Source organism: Onychomys torridus, chromosome 1, assembly GCF_903995425.1.
Source record: "Onychomys torridus chromosome 1, mOncTor1.1, whole genome shotgun sequence".
NCBI classification, from domain to species: domain Eukaryota; kingdom Metazoa; phylum Chordata; class Mammalia; order Rodentia; family Cricetidae; genus Onychomys; species Onychomys torridus.
The window spans coordinates 128,431,862-128,454,815 of NC_050443.1; the positions used below are offsets into that span (position 1 = coordinate 128,431,862).

At 47.7% G+C, this 22,954-nt stretch overlaps 1 protein-coding gene across 2 annotated transcripts in view; it reads right to left on the minus strand.

The window, feature by feature from the left end:
• The window catches only part of LOC118594502 (solute carrier family 22 member 19-like), a 703,508-nt gene that overhangs the window by 591,232 nt on the left and 89,322 nt on the right, over window positions 1-22,954 (minus strand). The gene's annotated exons all lie outside the window — the stretch shown is intronic.

Consider the following 22,954-nt stretch of genomic DNA (forward strand, 5'->3'; position numbering starts at 1 on the left):
TAGAGTGAGGTTGTCTTTGCACATTTTCCCGCCTCCAAATCCCAAGCCAACTGTTAAACAGGGAAGCCTCCCTGGACCTGTGACACAGCCAGGTAATGACACAGCCCAGTGGCTGTACACAGCATGTGTTAGATGTCATGGAGACAAGAGTCTTTAAAATGAATATACTGAGCTGGGGCGATGGCTAGTGGACACAGTGTCTACTGTGTGCACCTGTGAGGAACTGAGTTTGGCTCTCCAGCATCTATGAAAAACCTGGGTGTGGCTGGAATCCCAGCCCTGGGGAGGTGGAGACAAGGGGAGCCTGGAAGCTTGCTGATGAGCCCATCTAGCTAAGTGGGGGCCAGATTCATAAACACACACACACACACACACACACACACACACTCATGAAAGACTATGGTTTGCACTCTGTGTGGACATCTGTGCGTAGGTCCTTCTCCAATACTTAATTTGTAGGACCTTCAGGATGGTCTGGATCCTGCATTAGTGTCTGCCGCTTGTCTCCATGACTGGGTCTCTAACTCAGGTCATGAAAAGGCAGTACTGTTCCTATGTGGTGGCTTTGCTCAGATTCAGGGGGTACATGCTGGAGGTCTGCCTTGAGGCTGTGGTCCCCAGATTGCTACCACCAAGAGTACCAAACAGGCTTTTCCATCCTGGCGCTGGGGAGAGCCCTGCTTGGCGGTAGTGGGCCTTTCTCCTGCCCTGGGATCTGTGAAACTCCTTCTTCTCTGAACCTCTGCAGGGGTGTGTCATTCAAGGTTCTGAGAGCTGAGATTCTAAAATTCCAGCACGGGCTCCTCACATCCCTAAGACACCACCCCCATTGGACTTCCAGGCTGGAACCCTAAGCCTGCTTAGCACCTGGGGGAGGGCTAGGGGCTGCCATCTCTGACTGCACTGGGCACAGATGTGCTGCACAAAGACAAACCCCTTGGGAGAGAGAAGCCACTAGGTTACTAGCTCCGTGAAGGTGGTATTGAATTGGCACATCTCCTTCTGGTCTCTCTACCCTCCTCACTTCCTGCATTGACTGTGACTGGCTTTGGAAAGTCCTGGTCCCTAGATTCGTGGAGAGCTTTGAGATCTGGGCTAGGAGTCTTCTGGAGTGATATAAATACTTTGGGCCTGATTTCAGAAAAGGTCAGGAGGAGCCTCATCCACAGCCTGAGGGGACTGATGGGCCTGGACACTTCATCTGGGCATCTGGATTCTTAAGTCTCTAGGTCACCTGGCCACTCTCCCACACCGTGCAGTGTGTGTGTGTGTGTGTGTGTGTGTGTGTGTGTGTGTGTGTGTGTCTAACATGTTAACATGTGGGTGCAGGTTCTTGGGCCATGCTCAGTGTCCACTAGTGAGCCCCTTCCTTGTTCTCACATGAATTTAGTGGCAGTGGCAGGAGGGAGGAGTGAAGCAAACAGTACCTTCCACCAGGTCCTGCCAGGAGAGGTTGCCTAAGACCAGATGTTTATCCTCTGGCTTTAGGGCTTAGCCTATCCCCAACAGCAGAAGCTGGAGAACAAGTCCCAGCATGGCCTAGAAAGCATGTTGGAGGCCCTGGGTGGGCCATTCTGAGCCTGGTGATCTGGCTGGGCCACAGAAGGACTGCTCAGACCACAGGCTAGGGTCAACTCATGAGGTCAACTGGGAGCTGTAGAGACCAGTCTCTGCCTCCTCCCCCAGTGGCTAGCTCTGTGATTCTCAGGAAATGGCTGTAAAACAGCAGATTTTTCCTCACAAGTTTGATTCATTTTCTTCTGCCCCAAGGCTGACCCCTGCATTGATCTAGAACCCTCCTAGGAAGGGCTTGGCACCTTCTGAGCATTTGGTTGGTTTGCTTAGCAGTGATGATGTCTAGATCCTTCAAGCTTTTAGAGGACCTAAAATAATGGCTATGTATCCATCTCATTGACTCTAAAATGCTGAAGGAGATCTAAATATAATCATGAATATTTATCTAGATGACAGGATTCAAGTGGTTAGCCATAGATCAGTTCAGCTGTGACACAGTTGCATGGAGATGTGGAGCAGTTTAAAGTTTAAAGTGCACAGTTTCTACCTGCAACCAGAGTGAACCTGGTCCAATCTCCTTCAAAAAGCTTATAGCCCCCTTACACTCACTCTGAGGACCGTGCATTTCCTTTTTGCCTGTTTAATTTTTTTCTGACTTTGTACTTACCTTTATGGTGTGTGCACATGCTGCAGGGCCCACGTGCAAGGGGCAGAAGACAGCTTTGTGGAGCTGGTTCTCTCCTCCCACCTTTCTGTGGTCCCAGGAATTAAGCTCAGGCTGTCGGGCGTGTACAGCAAGTCCCTTTATCTGCTGAGTCTCTTGATTATCTCGCTATTTATCTGTTTTTTTAAGACACGGTCTCATTCAGCCCAACTTGGCCTGGAACTTGCTATATAACTGAGGCTGGCCTTGAACTTCTGATCTGATCTTGCTTTTCCCATTTAATGTTATGTTTTCTGAAGTGTGTGTGTGTGTGTGTGTGTGTGTGTGTGTGTGTGTGTGTGTGTGTACAGGTTCACTAGCCTATGTGGGCATGTTTAGAGGTCAGAGATTGACATCTGCTGCCTTCTGCTGTCTCTCTCCAACTTGGTTTTTGAGACAGTGTCTCTATGGAGCCCTGGTTGGCCTGGAACTCAATATGCAGACCAGGCTGTCTTTGAACTTACAGGGATCCACCTACTGAGTGCTCAGATTAAAGGTGTGTGGTACCATACCAGGCTACACTTAATATTTTGAGACAGGGTATCTCACTGAACCTGGAGCTCATCATTTAGTCTAGACTGGCTGGATCATGAGTCCCATGGGTCTCCTGGCTTCCTCCTGCCCAGCGCTTGGGCTCCTGATGTGTACTGCTATGCCTGGCTTTAGTCTGTGGAACTGAATTCAGTTCTGTATGATTGACCTCACAGGAAGCTTTTCACCCACTGAAACCTTGCTACTTTTAAACACATTTGATTTTCTTTGATGTTGTAGGACATCAGGTTCCGTGGCTCTGCTATGATTTAATTTGCCAGTGCCTTGTTGGTAGACACTAGTGTGTAGTTTTTTCTGCCCTAGCAAGCCACACCGTTTACTTTCTGCCCTGTGGACTCTGTCTGGGTTTAGACAAGCCCTGGTTGGTGTTGGGTCTCTCAAGCCTGCAAGCCCATCTATTCCAACTGCAAAATGGGTGTTGTAAGTGGTGGTCAAGGCTGGGAAGCTGGGGAGGAAAGAGAAGATGTCATCACAGGCTGGGGCGTCGAGTGTTCGGAGCATCCGAAGATCTTGGCCATTTTTACACCTTGTCACTCAGCCCACAAACATTTGCTCAGCACATATGTGTCCTTCAAGGTTACAGAGTGGCATCTTGTGGTCAAACACCACCCTCCAGCTGCCAGTTGCACTCAGGTGTGACATGTCTTGGCTGTCTCTATTCCTGGAGCTAAGGGCTTTGGGGAGGGTGGAGGTAGTCTTTGGTATATTACAAATCTGGACACTTTCTTGGCTCCCCAGCTAGGCAGGTACTGTCTCCAGGATGTGTGACTGAACTGAAGTTTGGGGATGGAAAGGTGAGGCAGAGGGTGAGAGCTGGCGATGTGCCTCCCCAGACCAAGGGTGTCTCAGCAGAACGAGCAGGTTCTTCATTTGGAACTAAGTTTCCTCTGAGGGGTGTGGATGATGAAGGTGCTGGGACTCTGTTCTGCATGGAGGAAACTGGTTCCCTCCCCTTCTACAGGCTTACCCTGGGGATTTGGAGGTTGACAGAAAAACAACACAGCCCACTTGTTGACCTTTCCCAGGATGCTTGCTCACTCTGCTGCTTACCTTTGCAGGTTCTTTCTCCTGTGGTGAGTCATTGAGTTCCTCCCTCTGTGCCTGTCCACCGGTTACCACCTGCCTTTGCTTTGAGCTTGCATCTAGCCATTCATAAACTGGGCTAGTCACTGCTGAGGTGCCCCAGTGTGAACGGTGGGTTCTATAGCCCTGGTCTTAGCTGATCATGACAGAGAAGACAAGCTGATGTGGTGGCAGATGTGGAGCAGCACCAAGTTCTATTGCTGATTGGCTGAGTGCCTAGCATGGCTCTAGCTGCCCTCTGTGCAAAGGGGGTGGGTGCAGATCATAGGTTCTTTTAAACTCCAAGAGTCTGAGGACCAGTTGATGTCTCACCCAGAGGAATCTGGTGAGGCTCCAAAGCTACTTCCCTAGCCAACAGGGATGCTCTAGACACCTAGACACCTTGTCAATCAATTTTAGTCCACCATCATGTACTGGGTGATTCCAGGTCCTTAAAAGATGTGTTCCCAAATAAAACAGCATTTCCCTTTTTCTGTCTAATCTAATCTATCATCTACATTTTTCTATTTTTCTAACTAATACAGTTATGCTCTTATGTTTCTATATTTTATATATAACATATATGGTATCATGCATCGTGTATCACACAATATATAACACATAATAGAAAACTTATAGCTTACTATACTGCTAAGATAAAATATAATTAAAATTTAAAATTGTGTGTGTGTGTGTGTGTGTGTGTGTGTGTGTGTGTGTGTGAATGTGTACACATGCCATGGCATTTGTGTGGAGGTCAGAGGACAACTTGTGGGAATCATCATGTGGTCCTGGGGATTGAACTCAGGTTGCCACGCCTGGAGGAAAGTGCCTTTACCTTCTGAGCCATTTTACCAGCCCTAACATGGTTTCATTCTCAAGCTTTCCTATGCTAGGGGGATATAAATTTGATCATGGTAATCCTGGGGAATGTTCCCTGGGGCAGTGCCTAACTTCCGCACTTTCTGTTGCATCTGGTGCTTGATGTCACCGGACACCAGAACACCTGTGACATTGGTCGCCAGCCCAGCAGACGCTCCTGAGTGTGTGCTGTCACCTTGTGAAGTCCTCTGGTCACTTCCTCTCTCTGTCATGTTGAGCCACTCCTGGGGGCTCAGCAGCCTGGCTGCTCCTATGTTGTACAGGGGCCTGGGAACGAAGTGTCCATAAAATCATGCCAATGAAAATAAACAACAGTCAGGACACACACGATTTGTATAAAAACACAAGTGTTTATTCAATGGTCTGCATATTTATCTAACTGTTCTTTGTTTTTTTGGTCATAGTCTGATATATTAAACGTTACATAAATAGCTAGTAAACCAATAAGCACATTTTCTCAAAATCAGAAATACTGCAAAAGGCAAATTTTTGGCAACTACTAAATTGTACTGTTTTTAATTTAATTTTTACTGTTGAGATCGGATCTCATGTGGCTTGGGCTGTCCTTGCACTCATCAGGTAGCCAAGGATGACCTTGAACTTCCCCAAGCACTCCTAATTTATGTGTTGTTGAGGGCCTGTTACACTCATGGTTTTGTGCACATTAGGCAAGAACTCTACTAACTGAGTCATATCCCCAGCCCCTGATTTATTCTATATAAACAAATAACAATCAAAAAAGAATGTATCCTAGTTCAGAAGATATAAAAATTCAGTAAATGGCTTCCCTGGTGACCTACAATGTTAACTTACCAGATGAAATATTGCACCTTGTCCACTTAAAATTAAACATTCCAATTGGTCTAGCAGCATGGAATTAAACACAGCTCTTTAAAAATAATTTTTAAAATTGAATTAAATTTATTATTTTTAGTTTTATATAAAGGTACTGTAGTTACATCATTTCCCTCTCAAGTATCCTTCTTCATTTTGTTTTGTTTTTTGTGGAGCTGAGGATTGAACCCAGGGCCTTGCGCTTGCTAGGCAAGTGCTCTACCACTGAGCTAAATCCCCAATCCCTCAAGTATCCTTGTTAAGTCCCTCCCATGTCCCATTCCACCCCTTCATGGCCTCCTTTTCTTTATTATTTTTACATATACATATATAAACAGATAAATTCAGCCTGCTGAGTTCACTTAATGTCTGTATACATTTTTAAGTCCAACCATGTGGTATTGGATAACCAATGAGGACCTCATCTCTGAGGGAGACTACTTCTTTCTCAGTAGTTATTAGTTGCCTATAACTCTTCATCTAGGGGTGGGGCCCTGTGAGATTTCTCCCACTCATGTTGGCATTATTTAGTTAGGTCTTGTTTAGGCAGCCATACTGATGAGATTTCATTTTATGGGTGTTATCCCTTGTCCTATACAGAAGACATGCTTGCTCTGTTTAGCATCAGAGTCCTGATTCCCCTGCTTCAGTCTCCTTGGGGATGTGATTACACAGATGCATTCTCATTCTCAGCTGAAAACGTCTTTGAAGTGTCTCTTTGTCCAGTCTTTATAATTACCATGCTTTGTCACCTTTTCAGAATCTCACAAACTGTGTGGAGAGGCGGTACCCAATGAAAACTGGACGTGAGAAGTAGTCTGAAGCTTCCAAGACTTCAAACTTCCATGTCCTTATTGATACAAATGTGTTGGGCAATAAAATGGGTTACAGACAGCCTAGTTAGTTTAACTTAATCTTTCTTCTACATATGCATATTATCAACACAAGATAATGTACCTCATACACATATACAATTAGCACTTGCCAATTAAGCAGGTAAATAATAAAAATGAACATTTTGGGGATCTTCTACATGACTGAAAATTCTTAGAAATAATTTCTATGTAAAAGATGCTTATGCAAACATAAATAATAAACTCAACAAAATCAAAGCGCTGCTTCTATGTGGTAATGTTTCAGCAGAAACCTTTTACCCTGACATTGTTGAGACCTGCTGACCCTGGTGAGCATAAGAAGCACCTGGGGAGGCTGGCAAGATGGCTCAGCAGGTAAGGGTGCTGATGATCTAAGTTCAATCCCTGGGATCCACATGGTGGAAGGAGAGAACAGACTCCCACAAATTGTCCTCTGGTCTCCATATGTATGCTGTGGCACTCGTGAGTATGCACATGTATACATGATATATGTTCTCCCCTAAATAAAATATAACAAAGAATTAAGAATTTTAGGGTTGGGGATTTAGCTCAGTGGTAGAGTGTCTGCCAAGCAAGCACAAGGCCCTGGGTTCGGTCCTCAGCTCTGAAAAACAAAAAACAAAAAAACAAAACATTCATAGCTGGGCAGTGGTGGTGGTGCACGCCTTTAATCCCAGCACTTGGGAGGCAGAGGCAGGCGAATTTCTGTGAGTTCAAGGACAGCCTGGTCTACAAAGTGAGATCCAGGAAAGGTGCAAAGCTACACAGAGAAACCTTGTCTCGAAAAACCAAATATATATATAAGAATTTTAAAAAGTACATGTATATATATTTATTTTCTTAACTTTAAAATTAATCTTAATTCTTTTGAGATAGGATCTAATGTGCAAAGGTAGCTTTGGCTGGACTGGAACTCACTCTGTAGGCCAGGCTGGCCTCAAACTCAAAGAGATCCACCTGCCTTTGCCTCCCTGAGTGCTGGGATTAAAGGAGTGAGTCACCATGGGCAGCAATACATGTTTATATTTTGATCACATTTGCAATACATCGCTCTCTTTTGTCTCCACTCCCAGTGACCCCTTCTTCTCTGCATTGTTTTTAACTCCTTTTCCCGCCTGCACTTGGGGGGACAGAAACCAAAGGGTTCAGTGCTATAGTAACACATGCTTTTCCCTGCCCAGCCCTCCAGCCGGGAATCCTTTTCCATTGGTGTGGCCGGCTCTGAGGCCTCCTCCTACACACAGCTGGCACCTGGAGGTTTTTCCATGCTCCGGAGGCCAGTCTAAATTGTAAAAGCTAGGAAAAGACTTCCCCCTCTCATTGCCTTGTTCTTTCACAGTCCTTCTGTGGCCCCCTAAGCTGCCTGAATCAGGGAAGAGCTAAAAGAAGAAAGGAAAATAAAAGGAAGAAAAAGTCTAAGGGTTAATGCTTCTAGAATGTTCCTCTGCCAAAGACTAGCTCAGATGACTCCATTTCCTTCCTTCTCCTGCTCTTTCTCCTTGAGACAGAGTCTCTTTATATAGTCTTAGCTGGCTTAGAACTCACTATGTAAACCAGGGTGGCTGGCCTTGAACTCACAGAGACCTCCTGCCTCTGCCTCCCTAGTGCTGGGATTAATGAAAGTTCTGAACAGTTGCTTCTGACTTGCCCTAAGTCTGAACTCTAAAGAAAGCCTTTGATCTGGAAGAGCAGGAAGGCTATAGGCAATGTTTCCTCTACCCTGTGGATTCTGGAGAAGAGACTTATCAGAGGTTGCATCCAGAAGCGGGCTTTGAAACTGGGGCCTGACTACTCAGCCCAGAACTCTCCCTGCAGGACCCAGCTGCAGAGCGCAGCTCTAAATGTACCCAGTGTCATATGAGCAAATATGAGCAAATATAGCTCAATGCACTTATACTCCAAACTTAATGGAGCCCTGTAAAAATTCAGAAAAACAACCAGAACTGTCTGTAAGTTACTTGCCTCTGAAGTGACTGGTGGGTCTTTCTCTGGGTGGACCCAGAGTGCCAGGAAATATGATAACACAGGAACAGGCATTCCTCAGTTCCAGAGGCTGGAAACAGAGCTGCCTCAGTTAGATAAGAGACAATTGTCAGCAGCCTGTGCCACAGCCACTTAGGCCAGGCCAATGCCAGACCTGAGACCTGGCCTGGGAGTGATGGGACATGTGGGGACTGCTTCCTTTGTACTTGTCTTAGTTAGGGTTTCACTTGCTGTAAAAAGTTAGCGCAGCAACTTTTACAAAGGAAAACATTTAATCGGGGTGGCTTGCTTACAGTTTTAGAGGTTCAATCCATTATCATCATGGTGGGACATGGTGGTGAATAGGCAGATTGGTGCTGGAGAAGTAGCTGAGAGTCCTACATCTTGCAGGCAACAGGAAGTCGTCTAAGACACTGGGCAGTTTCTTGAACATATGTGAGACCTCAATACCTGCCTACACAGTGACACACTTCCTTCAAAAGACCACACCTACTCCAACAAGGCCATACCTCCTAATAGTGCGACTCCCTTTGGGGACCATCTTCTTCAAACTACCAGAGTGATCTAGTTCATCATGGGGTTCAAGTCCAGTTGATGTTGTTTTGAATCCTATTTCCCCCACAATAGCTGGAATGACTTTATTTTTTTAGTGGGGAGGCAGGGTCTTATGTAGCACCAGCTGGTCTTAAACTGACTATGTAGTTAGTGGAGGATGAACTTGAACTCCTGGTCCTTCTGCCTCTACCTCCCAAGTGCTGGGATTACAGGTGTGCACCACCACACCTAGTGTATGTGGTACTAAGGATTGATCACAAGGCTTCTGCATGATAGGTATGGTGTTTTGAAAGAGAACTGTCCCCCACAGGCATTTGACTTGGTCCCCAGGGGGAGATGTTTAGGTGGTGCAGCCTTTCTGGAGGAGTATGTCATGTGGGTGGGTTTTGAGAGTATAACCTCCAGTTCGCTCTCTGCTGTGTGCTTGTATTGGAAGATGTGAACTCTCAGCTTCCTGCTCCCGTCTCCATGCCTGCCACTTGATGCTATACCTCCCCACCGTGACAGAGTCTGGCACAAAATCATCTCTTCCACTGGTTGCTTTTGGTCCTGATGTTTGGTCATGGCAACAGAGAAGTAACTAATACAGCAGGCGGTCACTCCACCGACGAGCTTCAATCCCAGCTCCAGCATGACCATTTACAAATGCATATCCCAAGTCATGTGACAGCTCTGTGTAAAACTGTACTGGTCCATGTGAGATAGTCATTGACAACAATGCTGATTAAGTCTATTAAGAATTTTAAGTCCTTTTTAATTGATGGCCAAACCAAGAGCAGGCTTGTGCCTCTGAAAACTCTCTTGGTGCCCAAGTCCGGGGATATAGAGTTTTTAATGGCAAAATCTACAAAGATACATCCAAGTTAGATGAGTGTCAGAATAACCTTGAAACATTCATTCCTGGCAGAGCATAGTAGTTATTTCATACACAACCTGCCAGTTATTTTGGTTAATACATCTGGACTACAAATCAAGGCCATGGAAATCTCAAATGTGTTGCCAAGGCAGACGTGACTGTTGCCGAGAGGCCTAAGCTAAGCAGACACAAAATGGCATCAGAACAGGGTGGCATTACCTTAGTCATCTAAAGACCTCCTTGGCTTCCTACAACACTTAGAATTCAGCTCAAGCCCCCACAGGACCCCACCTCCACATGCTTTCCCACCTCACCTTGCCCACCCCTCCCCGACTCCAGTGCCCCGCAGGTGGAAGGTGTACATGCCTGTCTAGGCCTGTTTGTTGCTTTCCCTCAGCCCAGGCGTTCTCAGGATTATTTCTACCTCTTGGTCATCAATGTCACTTACCCATCCCCCCTTTGGACAGTCTTTCCTGATCATCCTGAGTTACTCACCCTATTACTAAGGATGTGACTTCATCATTAGTTTACTCAAGTACTGCCTGCCTCCTAGTTCCCCTGCTCTGAAGGCCCAGACGGCAGATGCTCATTAAGTATTTATTGGATGAATGAACAGGCCTCTGAGCTATTCCCCTCAGCCTCATTTCCAGGTGTCTCTGGGCACTACTGGGGGATGTGTGCAGCACCGGGGCAGTGTCCAGCATACGTGACATCTTCACGTTTGCGATCTGATTCCTGTACCCTGTACCACTCCCAAGGCCTGGCCTTGGGAATTTCTCCATCTCAGCCGTCTTGCCTCTCCAGCTCTGCGCACACTCGCTTTCTATCTCTGTCACCACCTGCTGGAATCCCTTCGGCCTTCAAGACCCAGCCCAAAGGCAACTTCTACAAGGCGTTCCCCCCCCCCCCCCCATCTCAGGGTGTCTTTAGTCACAGTAGCAACAGCAATAACTAACATCTACCTTCTGCCAGGCATTGAGCTAAATGGGCATCAAAGCCAATCTTTACAACAGGGTTGAAAGAGTTATGAGAGTCCAGGGCTCAGAAAGTCATCCTAACCCTCATTGCCGTCAAGTAGGGAAGTTGGGTTTCCACACAGGAGGCTGGCCCTAACCCGGCCGTCTCTGTGCCTCCTTGTTGACTCTACCGTAGGCAGCCTTGCTTGCCTCCCCTTGCAGCCCCCAGGTCCCCGTTGTCTGCCTGGCCTGGGGGAGTGGGGTGTCGAGATTCTGCCTGTTATCCGTCCTCATCCTGAGGCTCCATGTGCTGTTCCATGTAGTTGCTCAGTGGCGGCTGTTGGCTGAAGCCGAGTTGAATGTTGGTACTGTCCCTATCCCAAGCAACTCTTTGTGGTCTCCTTTCTGGATGTGGTAATGGAAGGAGCCAAACTTTTATGTTTTATTTAATTAATTTGTTTTAAAATTCTCTCTCTCTCTCTCTCTCTCTCTCTCTCTCTCTCTCTCTCGCGCGCGCGCGCGCGCGCGCGTGTGTGTGTGTGTGTGTGTGTGTGTGTGTGTGTGTGTGTGTGTGTCAGGGCACATGCAAGAAGGTCAGAGGACCACTTGTGGGACTCTGCTCTCTCCTTCCACCTGGGAGAACTCATATCATTCAGCTTAATGGCAGGCACCCTCACCCACGAGCCACTGTCTTAGTTAGGGTCACTATTGCTGTGATGAAACACCATGACCAAAGCAACTTGTGAAGGAAAGGGTCTATTTGGCTTACACTTCCACAGCACTGTTCATCACGGAAAGAAATCAGGACAGGAACTCAAACAGGGTAGGAGCCTGCAGGCAGGAGCTGATGCAGAGGCTGGAGATGAGTGCTGATTACTGGCTTGCTCCTCATGGCTTCCTCAGCCTGCTTTCTTATAGAACCCCAGAGTACCTGCCCTGCACACAATAGGCTGGGCCCTCCCCCATTAATCACTAATTAAGAAAATGCAAAATGGGTTGGGGATTTAGCTCAGTGGTAAGCGCAAGGCCTTGGTTCGATTCTCAGTTTAAAAAACAGAAAAAGAGAAAAAGCCAGGTGGTGGTGGTGCACGCCTTTAATCCCAGGACTTGGGAGGCAGAAGCAGGTGGATCTCTGTGAATATGAGGCCAGCCTGGTCTACAAAGTGAATTCCAGGAAGGGTGCAAAGTTATACAGAGAAACCCTGTCTTGAAAAAACAAAAAACAAAAAACAAAAACAAAAAAAACAAAAAAAAGAAAAAAGAAAAAGGAAAAAAGAAAAAGGAAAAAAAAGATGCCCCACAGGTTTGCCTGGAGCTCGATCTTATGGAGGCATTTTCTTAATTGAAGCACCTTCCTCTTTGATGACTAGCTTGTGTCAAGCAGACATAGAACTAGCTAGCACAGCCATCTTGTTGCTCTCCCCTCTTTTTGAGACTGTCTCTGTAGCTCAGGCTGGCTGGAATTCACTACATAGCCCAGGCTAGACTTGAAGGTGTGGAACCCCTCCTGCCTCAAAATTCTGATTGTTAGGATTACAGATCTAAGCCACCACACCCAGCTGAGAAGTCACACTTGATTTCTTCATCTTTCTTTGCCAACAGAACTTGGTTTCATAGAATTTTGAAGAAGAAGAACTTGTTCTGGAAGGGAATGCTAGAACTCTGGCGAACAGAAAGCAGTTACTGCAAAATGTCACCTTAACCTTCTATAGGACCCCTTCTCTAGTCCAGGCTGCTGAAGACTGCCATGCACAGTTCACTCCTGACAGGGAATGTAATTACGCCCTCTCTTTTTCTTCCTCTCTTTCTAAGGTCTGGAGCTTCGTGTGAAAAGTCCTATGGCTTAGAGCAGGGCATCTCTGAGACTCTGCCCCTCCACAGTCAACCCAAAGCCAGTACAGCCAGCCCCCTGCAGCCTGGCCTCTGCAGCCAACTCCTTGCAGTCAGCTCCCTGCACCCAGCCCCCTGCAGTTAGCACCTTGCAGCCAGGCCTCTGCAGCCAGTCCTTTGCAGCTAATCCCCTGCAGTCAGCATCTTGCAGCCTGTCCCCTGCAGCCAGCTCCTGCACCCAGCCCCCTGCAGCTAGTACTCTGCAGCCAGTCCCCTGCAGCTAGTACTCTGCAGCCAACTCCTTGCAGCAAATAAACCAGGGGTGGTAATGCACACCTGTGATACCAGCAGTTGAGAGGTGGAGGCAGGAAAGTCAGGGTTCAAAGTCATCCTCAAGTTCAAGGCCAGCTTGGGATACATGAGGCCATGTGGAGGGAAGGAGGGTGCACTCAGCTTGATGGCTGAAGATGACAACGGCACTTTCTGTGCAAGCCTGGTGACCTGAGTTAGATAGATACCCAGAACCCACAAAAAAAGTGGAAGGAGAGAACTGACCCCCTAAAGCTATCCTCGGAACAGTTTTGGTGCTAGAGACTGGACCCAGGCGCCTCATCCATGCTCAGCCAGCTCTATTAACGGAACTACATCTCCGTCGGTCTACTGTTCCTCCATTCATTGTGCATTGGTTAAGACAGAGATTTGTGTCAGGTCTGATGTTGGTGCTATCACACCAGATGCTAATCACAATGGAATGATTTCCAGGAAGGAGACTCAAGTTGTTAGATGGAAGTCTGGGGGGGTCAACACGCACTGTCTGGTGAAGAGTGACGAAGAAGCATCGTGGGCAGAAGGGAGGGGGTCACAGTTTGTGGGCAGGACACACGAGAAAAACCAGAGTGGGACCTGGGGCCAGTAGGGCGGTTCTGGGTGTGAGGACAAGACCAGGCACTTGGGCCATTCAACCTGCCGAGTCTTCTAGACACTCAGGCTGTGCTCTGGGCTCTTCTGCACCGGCTGGAGGGAGGCTTGGGCTTTGGGTGGAGTTGGGTGCATTGTTCCTGCTTTGCGGCTGTGGCTGTGGTTTGTTGAATGAATGAAAGCCGTGTCTCTACTGCGGCTCAGGATCCTGGATCCTGCCCGCCCAGGACCGGTCTCTACCTCTTCCTGCTGGGCCTGAGTGTTGCTCTGCACTCACAACTTCAAATCTTCCCTGTCATGGAAATGGTCACATCAGTTACAGAAATGGCCCTCCATAAGGGCTTGTAGAGCGAGGGCCATGACACAGGGCCCTCACAGTCACTGTCTGCTCCTGCTACCCCTTCTTACCACCCAAGCCCCATCCTTGCGAGCCTTGCCTGCCCTGTCTTCCTCCCAGGGGCCTTGACTTGCTGGGAACTGCTAAAGCTTTTATCATGACTAGGTGCTAACCCTCGTCCCTAAAGACCAGGATGGGTAAGGGGATCCTGACCCTGGGAGTTGGACACACAGCTACAGCAGGGAAGGTGTGGTCTCTCACAATAGCTTCGTTCTCGGTTGGCCAGAGTGCCGGAGGTAAAGGCCCCATACCGGCAGGCTGGCCTGACTGTGGAGTCGCACAGACCCTGGCTCATATTCGGTGTCCCTGCTTACTGGTTTGCAAAGCCACATAGCTGGGGCTGGTGGTGTATACCTGTAATCCCAGCCCTTGGGAGGCAGAGGCAGGAGGCAGAGGCAGAGGCAGAGGCAGGGGCCAGGGGCAGGGGCAGGGGGCAGAGGCAGGAAACCAAGGGACATAGCCTGGTCTACATAATAGTGAGTTCCATGCCTGCTGGGGCTACATAGTACGAGCCTGCCTCAGAAAAGAGCCAAAGAAAAACAGGCAGAGCATTTGCCTTCCAGGGTAGTTAAGGTTAGAGAGAGTTAATGAAAATGTGGCTTGGCCACTCCTTGTTCTGACCCCGAGTGAAGCGGCCTTGTGGCCTGGCCCCAGCTCTGATCTGTCTTCTCTGTTCATGAAGAACTCTGCCAGGAGCTGAGCTCACGGGCAGAGTGGCTGCAGGGCCTGTCGGCCGGTTGGCCTCCCTCTCCTGCTCCAGAGACGCAGGGTAGGGCATCTGCTTCTCATTGTGTGGCTGTCTCTAATTCTTCCGGCATCTGAACTTCTTTTTCGAAGGAAGACACACTTCGCTGGTTGTGACCAAGCTCACTGCTGAGGGGAAAAAAAAATCAAACCAACTAGGTTTGAAATCAGGCAGAGATGGAGTGGAATCTTCACACTGCGCAGTTACACCTACACCGTGTGTCAGATGTTAGGTCTCAAGTCCTAACTTTAACCATGCTCTGCCTGGTGGGGCTCATTTAGAAGTGACTGTCTACTCCACGTTGTAGAAACAGAAGTGAAAACGTTTTGTAAACCATAGAACATGAAACTGGCATTCTCCTCTGCGTGGGCGTTGTGCAGGAACAGCGGAGTCTCTGCCAGTTTAGGGGGTGGGCCAAAATAGTCAAAGTTAACTCCTGAGACCACAGAGCAGCCGTTTACTTAGGTTTTTTTTTTTTTTTTTTTGACAAGAGTTTTACTCTGTAGCTGAGGCTGAGGCTGGCCTGGAACTCAGGCCTTCCCTGCCTCAGCTTTCTGAGTCCTAAAGATGCAGACTGATGTGACCTTGAAGAGTGTCACGGGCTCAGAAAACAAAGGGCTGTTTGGTTGGTGTGGTTTGGGATGATAATACTATAGAATAATGGCTAACATGGATCTAAGTATTATCTAAGAATAGAATTCTAAGGATTTCCCATGCATTAAGTTGGCCACCATAACACTTTGGGGAGAGGTTACTACCAATCATTCTTCCACCTTTCAGAATGGGGCTCCTGGGAGGGTCAGTGCCAGACTGGCTGAGAAGTACAGATTCCAAGAAAGTAGGTGGGGTTTCCTCATTCCTCAGGCTTCTTCCTGGAGCTTGGGCCCAGCTGCCTCCCAGTGGCCTCTAGGAAGCCTCGAGGCAGAAATGAACTCAGAAGTTGGGCTGTTTGTGGTGTGGCCTCAGAGCCGCAGCAGCACCAAATGGCTTGAGGGTCTGGTGCGGGATGTGCCAGGTCTCAGAGGCAGGTAGCTCTCCTGGGGCTGACTGAGTGGTGTTTCGGAGAATTGCCCTGGTGAAGGGAGGGACGCTCTGCCTGCTGATGTCAGAGGGGCATGGGTTATTCGGCACACTGGGGTAGGCCTGGTACAGCAGTCTGGACTGGGTCTGGCTGGGCTGGGAAGGGTTGGGAGGAGACAGAAAGCAGGATTGATGCCCCTTTCTCAAATACGATGAAGCCCTTGCCAGGGAGGCCACTGAAGACTTGGTCAGGACATTGGTTTATTTTTCTGCAAGCTTGGGGGGGGGGGGAGCCAGAGGAGCTGCACCCCCAGGCCCAGGAGCCAGTCTCTGCAGCACACACACATTCAAGTTCCAACTCATGTGGGAACCTAGAGGCAGAGTTGAGGGCTGGGTGCGGGGAGCTTTACCCAAGTGACGAGGACCCACCCCAGGTCCTGACCCTTCCTGCTTGAGTGCAGTCAACAAATATGTTGGAATTTGTGCTACCACAGGGACAGGGTGGGAAGGCGCTTGGGAAAGTGGTACAAGTTTTCGTCATGAGGCATGTATGGTGTGATCTTTGCATGATCTATGCTTGAGATAAGATGAAATGGCGGGGCTGGGACAGACAGGCTGGATCAGGGTGAGGTCAGCCCGAAGGCATGCGGGGGCCCACACCTCACTCAGTGGGTGCAGAGGAGGGGCCTGGACAAGCCCAGAGGAAGGAAAACTTGGCCTTATTCTTTCTTGCTTTTAAGATTAAATACTTGGTTTCAGAATGCTGAGGGTTCAGGAGTTCAAGTCCTTGAGGATCTACACAGGGTAGGGAGTGCTGGGCTGTGCTTAAAGGCTGGCACAACCGCAGGCTCCTCAGCCCAAGGTAAATATTTCTGGGTTTGGGGTGAGAGGTGTCCAGCTGCACCGATTTGTAAACACTTCTGAAAATGCCCTTTGCCAACCTCCAATGCACTGGGGTGCGTCAGTGGCCTGGCTATTGTGTTGGGGCGCAGGGTCCTGGGAAAGGTTGGAGGTGAGGAAGGACAGCAAACAGACCCTTTTTTGGAGGGGAAGTGACCTGGGGAGGAAGGGGTGGGTGAGTCTTTTCTGGTAGCTGCACAGGGTGGGCCCGCTCTCACTTGCTCTTCTCACCCTAGCTCACACCACCTGCCAAACTTGGGGTGGCCCGTGCTTTGGCACAGCCCATATTTCCCTTTCCAGCCCTCTGCTCAGGTCCCATCTCACAGCCCAGGGTTGCTCAGCTTCTATGGCACAAGGAAGACAGCGTTTCTGTTGGAAATGTTCTACTTGGCTCTGAGCCAAGCAAACACCCCCGGGCTGTGGTCCTAAGTCTCTCAACCAACCACCCATGGCCACCTTGGAGAAAGCATCACATTGTGGGCTTGGGATTCCATCCACGTCTGTGATACTTAAAAAAAAATGGTGACATTGGATAACCCCATTTAAGATATTTGAATGGGGACAGAGTATTATATGACAGTTTATTGACAGGAAAAGATAGAGAATATTAACTGAGTTTCATGGGGCTGGAGAGATGGCTCAGTGGTTAAGAGCACTGACTGCTCTTGTAGAAGATCTGGGTTCAGTTCCCAGCACTCATGTGGCAGCTTGTAAGTGTAACTATAATTCCAGGGGATCTCTTTTTTTTTCTGGCTTCTGTGGGTGGCAGGCACACATGGTGTGAATACATACACACATGCAAAACATTCAAACTATATAATCTTTAAAGTTACTTGTAGTGTGTATGTATGGTCTCATTTTGGGAAGGTTATGTACTCTAAGTAGGAGAAGTGTGTGGACCTGTGTAAGTGTGGAGGCGGATGTGGAGTGTCTTCGTTTATCACTCTCCACCAGAGTTTTCAGGCAGGGTCTCTCATTGACAGTGGAGCTTGCCATTTTGGCTAGACTAGTTGCCAGAGACCCTTGGGATCTTCCTGCTTCTGCCTCCCAGATTTGGGGTTATATGCCTGCAACATCATGCTTGGCTTTTTACATGGGTGCTGGGGAGATACAAACTCAGGACCTCTCGCTTGCACGTGAAGTCTGTCGCCACTGAGCCATCTTTTAAGCTGTGACTGCTGTTTTTACTTTCCTTTTTAAAATTTCTACAGCTCACATGCACCACCTTTGTTGCATTAAAGGTTATTTTTTGTCAAGATGGGATTTGCTGTGTTATCCAGGATAGTCTGAACTCCTGGGCTCAAACAATTCTCTGGTCTCAGCCCTCCAAGAAGCTGAGACTATGTGTGTACCACTGTGCTCGGATTCAAAGAAAATTTTCTCTTAAACACATTTAGTGAAAGACTGTTGACCTTTAAGAGTCTGGGGCTTACCCAGATACTAAGTGGTGACCATTGAGCCTTTGTCTTCCACGATTTTATCAGATAGGGTCTCACTGTAGCCCAGGCAGGCCTCAAACTCATTATGTGGCTCAGGCTGGCCCTAGACTGAGCCTCCTGCTTCAGCATTCCAAGTGCTGGGAATACAGGTGTGTGCCATTGTACCTGCCTCCAACCTCTTTGCTTCTTGTTATAACTTAGAACCCGAGCTCCTGAGTTCTGTGCAGAATCTACGAAGCTCTGGTGATTGCATAGTAGATGTTAACTCTGAGGTGATAGTGGTTAAATTCTCTCATACCAGCTTTGTTTATTAATCCAATCATGCCTGACCCCTAGATTCTGTACAGTACTTAGGAGCTTGGGTTCTGAAAACCCAATTTCACTTTAATGTTGGGTTGAGGAAAAACAGAATTTGAAGCATAAAGTTGGGTTGGTTTTCCCAGCCTCTGACTCTGTGTGCTTCCGAGGGCTGCCCCTTGATCTGGATGGCATCAGAGTAGGAACGACTTGTGAATGGGAAAGGTGACTTATAGATTTAACATGCCCTGAAGGGACAGTTAGTCTCTTTGGCTTCTCTCTCTCTCTCTCTCTCTTTCTCTCTCTCTCTCTCTCTCTCTCACTTTTCACAAGGTCTAGATGGTCCCCAAGTTTTCTTTACACATTTATGATTTCTTTGGAGGGGTACAGCTCACTATGGCTCCACGCTTCCTGGATGTCCACATGTGGCATTTATGCTGTGGCGGGAGTCACGAATGGCACCCATATACCATACCCACCTGCCCCAGTCCCACCCATGACCCAAACATCCTCCCTGTCTCATTCCTGACCTGGGGTGGCCTCTGATTTCTGCTGGCCCCCCGTTCCTCCCAGGGTCACAGCCTCCCCTCTGCAGTTCTTCTCAGCCTGGCAAGCTTCCTGGGGTCACTCCCTGTTGCCCTAGAATAGCTGCAGACTCCAAAGGTCGTGAGGGTTTCTACAAAGAGGACTAATGGGGACTGGGGAGGAATGACCTTGCCTAGCTTCCCTCACCCTCCATTTCTGATGACAGCGATACCCATCCCATCTTCCCCTGTGCCAACAAGGACCATGTCAGAGAGCTTACTTGAAAACACAAATAAAACCATTTTCCAACAGCAGCTACAAGGTAGAGGCCCTTCCTTACCTGAGACTTTTCTCTGCCACTCAGCAGAGGGCTGGCTCCACATCTCGCTGTATAGTTGCCTACATTCTGGTCTTCTCCTGGTCCTAATTATCCCACCATTTTGGCTGGTAGTGATCACATGGCAACTTCCTTGTCTTTCTGGCTGAAAGGTGCAACTGAAGACGGGAGCTGGCCAGCCTGACCCTTGGACCCTGAACACCAGTCGCAGGCCAGGGTGGTGGACAGCTCTGCTCTAAAATAAACATGGTGTTTGGATGGGAAGGAAGGTTGGGATCAGGAGCCCCGGTCAGTTCCTAATGTTCTTGGTAGGGTAGGCTACTCTGAGCCAGACTCTGCTTGGGCCCTTGAAAGCTGCCCACATGGTGTAGTTTGCTGCCCTCTTGTGGTGTAGAAGTGCTCACACAGCCGATTATCATTCTCTTCGGGACATTTTCTTGCTAGTTTGTTAGTGACGTTTGAGGCAAAATCGAGAACCATTTGTGGTCTCCACTTAGGGAATTCTGGTGGGTCTCACTAGAACCAAGGTCTGAAGGCAAATATACACACTAGGATTTTACATAAAGGGGTTGACCATTGGGTACCCCAGGACCACAGCTGCTCAGTCCAAGAAATCACAGTGAACTATCTAGTGTTCTTTTATTTTTTAATTTTATTTTTTATTAATTAAATTTATTTTACATCCTGACTGCAGTTTCCCCTCCCTCCTCTCCTTTCATTCTCGCCCCCTACCTCCCCTCCCCAATCTACTCCTCCTCTGTTTCTGTTCAGAAAGGGACAGACCTCCCATGGGTGTCAACAAAGCATGGCATGTCAAGTTTCAGTAGGACTAAGTCCCTCCCCTTGTATTAAGGCTGGGCAAGGTGACCCACTATGAGGACTAGGCTTCTGGAAGCAGCATTAGGGACAGGCCCTGCTTCCACCACTAGGATCCCACAAGGAGACCCAGCTACACACTGTCACACACATGTAGAGGTCTAGGCTGGTCCCATGCAGGCTCCTTAGCTGTTGGTCCAGAGTCTGTGAGCTCTTATGAGCCCAGGTTAGTTGCCTCTGTGGGTTCCCTTGTGATGACCTTGACCCCCTGGTTCACACAATCCTTTCTCCCTTTCTTTATCAGGATTCTCTGAACTCAGCCCAGTGCTTGGCTGTGGGTCTCTGCACCTGTTTCCATTAGTCACTGGGTGAAGGCTCTCTGATGATAACTGGGACAGTTGCCAATCTGGTCACAGGAGACAGCCAGTTCAGGCACCTATCCACTATTGCTATGAGTCTTAGCTGAGGTCATCTGTGTAAATTTGTAAGAGTTTCCCTTGCACCAGGTTTCTACCTGACCCCGCTCCCCCATCAAGATGTTTCCTTCATTACTCTCCACCTCCATCCACCCCCACCCCTCCCAAGTCCATCCCTCACGTTCCCATCTCCACCAGTCCCTGGTCTACCCAGGAGATCTTTTCTATTTCCCCTTCCCAGGGAAATCCATGTGTCCCTCTTCGGGTCCTCCTTGTTACCTAGCCTCTCTGGGGCTGTAGATTGCAGCATGCTTATCCTTTACTTTACAGCTAATATCCACTTATGAATGAATACATACCATGTTTGTCTTTCTAGGTCTGGGTTACCTCACTCAGGATGATTTTTTTTTCTAGCTCCATCCATTTACCTTCATATTTCCTGATGTCATTGTTTTTAACAGCTGAGTAATACTCCATTGTGTAAATGTAGCATTCTTCAGTTGAGGGACATATGGGTTGTTTCCAGGTTCTGGCTATTAAGGATAAACATAGTTGAGCAAGCGTCCTTGTGGAATGATTGAATATCCTTTGGGTATATGTCCAAGAGTGATAAAGCTGGGTCTTGAGGTAGATTGATTCCCAATTTTCTGAAAAACCTCCATACTGAACAAGTTGTACAAGTTTGCATCCCACCGACAGTGGAGGAGTGTTCCCCTTGCTCCACATCCTCGACAGCATAAGCTCTCAATAGTGTTTTTGAACTAAGCCATTCTGACTGGTGTAAGATGGTCTCTCAGAGTCGTTTTGATTTGCATTTCCCTGATAGCTGTTGAATAATTCTTTCAGTGTATTTAGCCATTAGAAATTCTTCTGTTGAGAATTCTCCGCTTAGATCTGTACTCCATTTTTAATTGGATTGTTTGGTTTTTTGATGTCTTCTTTCTTAAGTTCTTTATATATTTTGGCGATCAGTTCTGAATGCATTGGCACAGGAGACAACTTCCTGAATAGAACACCACCAGTAGCACAGACACTGAGACTGACAAATAAATGGGACCTCACAAAACTGAAAAGCTTCTGAAGACAAAGAACACTGTCAATAAGACAAAACAGCAGCCTGCAGAGTGGGAAGGATCTAGTAGTCTTTAACCAGGGTTACCTCCCTTGTGCATGGCAGAACAGAGAAAATCAAGGTTAGCTCTTTCCTTTGGCTGCTCTGTCCCCATCCCTCTTCCCAGTTATCTAGTGACTGTTATCTTCTTCACAGTCTCTTCCCTTTCCAACCCCACCATGGTTTTTGCGTTGTCTGCTGTCATCCCTTCAGTTCACAGGATGAATCTCTAGCCCCTTCCTTCCCCAGTAACTCAGAATGTGACTATATCTGGGGACAGGGCCACCAAAGGAGTAATGAACTTAAATAAAGGTGTTGTAGGGCTAGGGAAACCCGAATTCATGTGACTGGGGTCTCTGTGAGAAGGAGGGCTCTGTGTGTTCAGAGAAAATGTCATGTTAGGTGGCCAGGCAGGGTGGTATATGTCTATAGGCCTATGATCTCCTACTTGGGAGGCTGGGGCTGAAGGATTGAGAATTCAAAGGTCATCTTGGACTATACAGAGAGATTCTGTCTCAAAAACAAAAATGAGTGGCTAGAGAGATGGCTCAGTGGTTAAGAGCACTGCCTTTTCTTCCAGAGGTCCTGAGTTCAATTCCCAGCACCCACATGGTGGCTCACAACTATCTGTAATGAGATCTGATACCTTCTTCTGGTGTGCAGGGATACATGCAAACAGAACACTGTATACATAATAAATAAATAAATCTTAAAAAAATGTTTAAAAAAAACAAACGAAAATGAAACACACACACACACACACACACACACACACACACACACACACACTAACAAAACAATACCCTCCAAAGCCCCTAACCAACCAACCAACCAACCAACCAGAAACAAGAAAAAAAAAAAAAAACAAAAAAACCCAAAACAAACTAACACAAATCCCATCTTTTGATGTTGAACTTTCAGTGTCCAGAACTGAGAAAATACACTTCTGATAATTAAACCACCCAGCCTAAGGCATTTTGTTGTGGCAGCACTGGCAAACAAATACGCCTCTTAACAAAATGTTTCCTGTTAATCAGCAGGTACTGCATCCCGAGGCTTTCAAGGTTCATAAATGCATAACTGTCCTCACACTGGGGACTGGCTACAGTTTCTGAATTTGTCCCGAGAATCTTTAAGATGTACTAAGTTTTTCTTCACTTTCACTTAATCTTCAGAGTCCTAGAAGATTTTCATAGATGAAAAATTCTCAAATGTTAACATTCCCAGGGTCCCCTGGGTAGCCAGTTCTGACTCTAAGTGCGTCTCTTTCTCTTTAATGCAGATCAGCCACAGGCTCACAAGAGGGACTTGGGTCAGGGCAAAGTGCTGGGGAGACAGAGCCATGAGTCCGGCTGAGACTTGGTTTTGTTTCTGCCTTAACACTGAGAGAAAGTTTGATGCTTCTAAAAAACTCGCCACTAAACTCTATG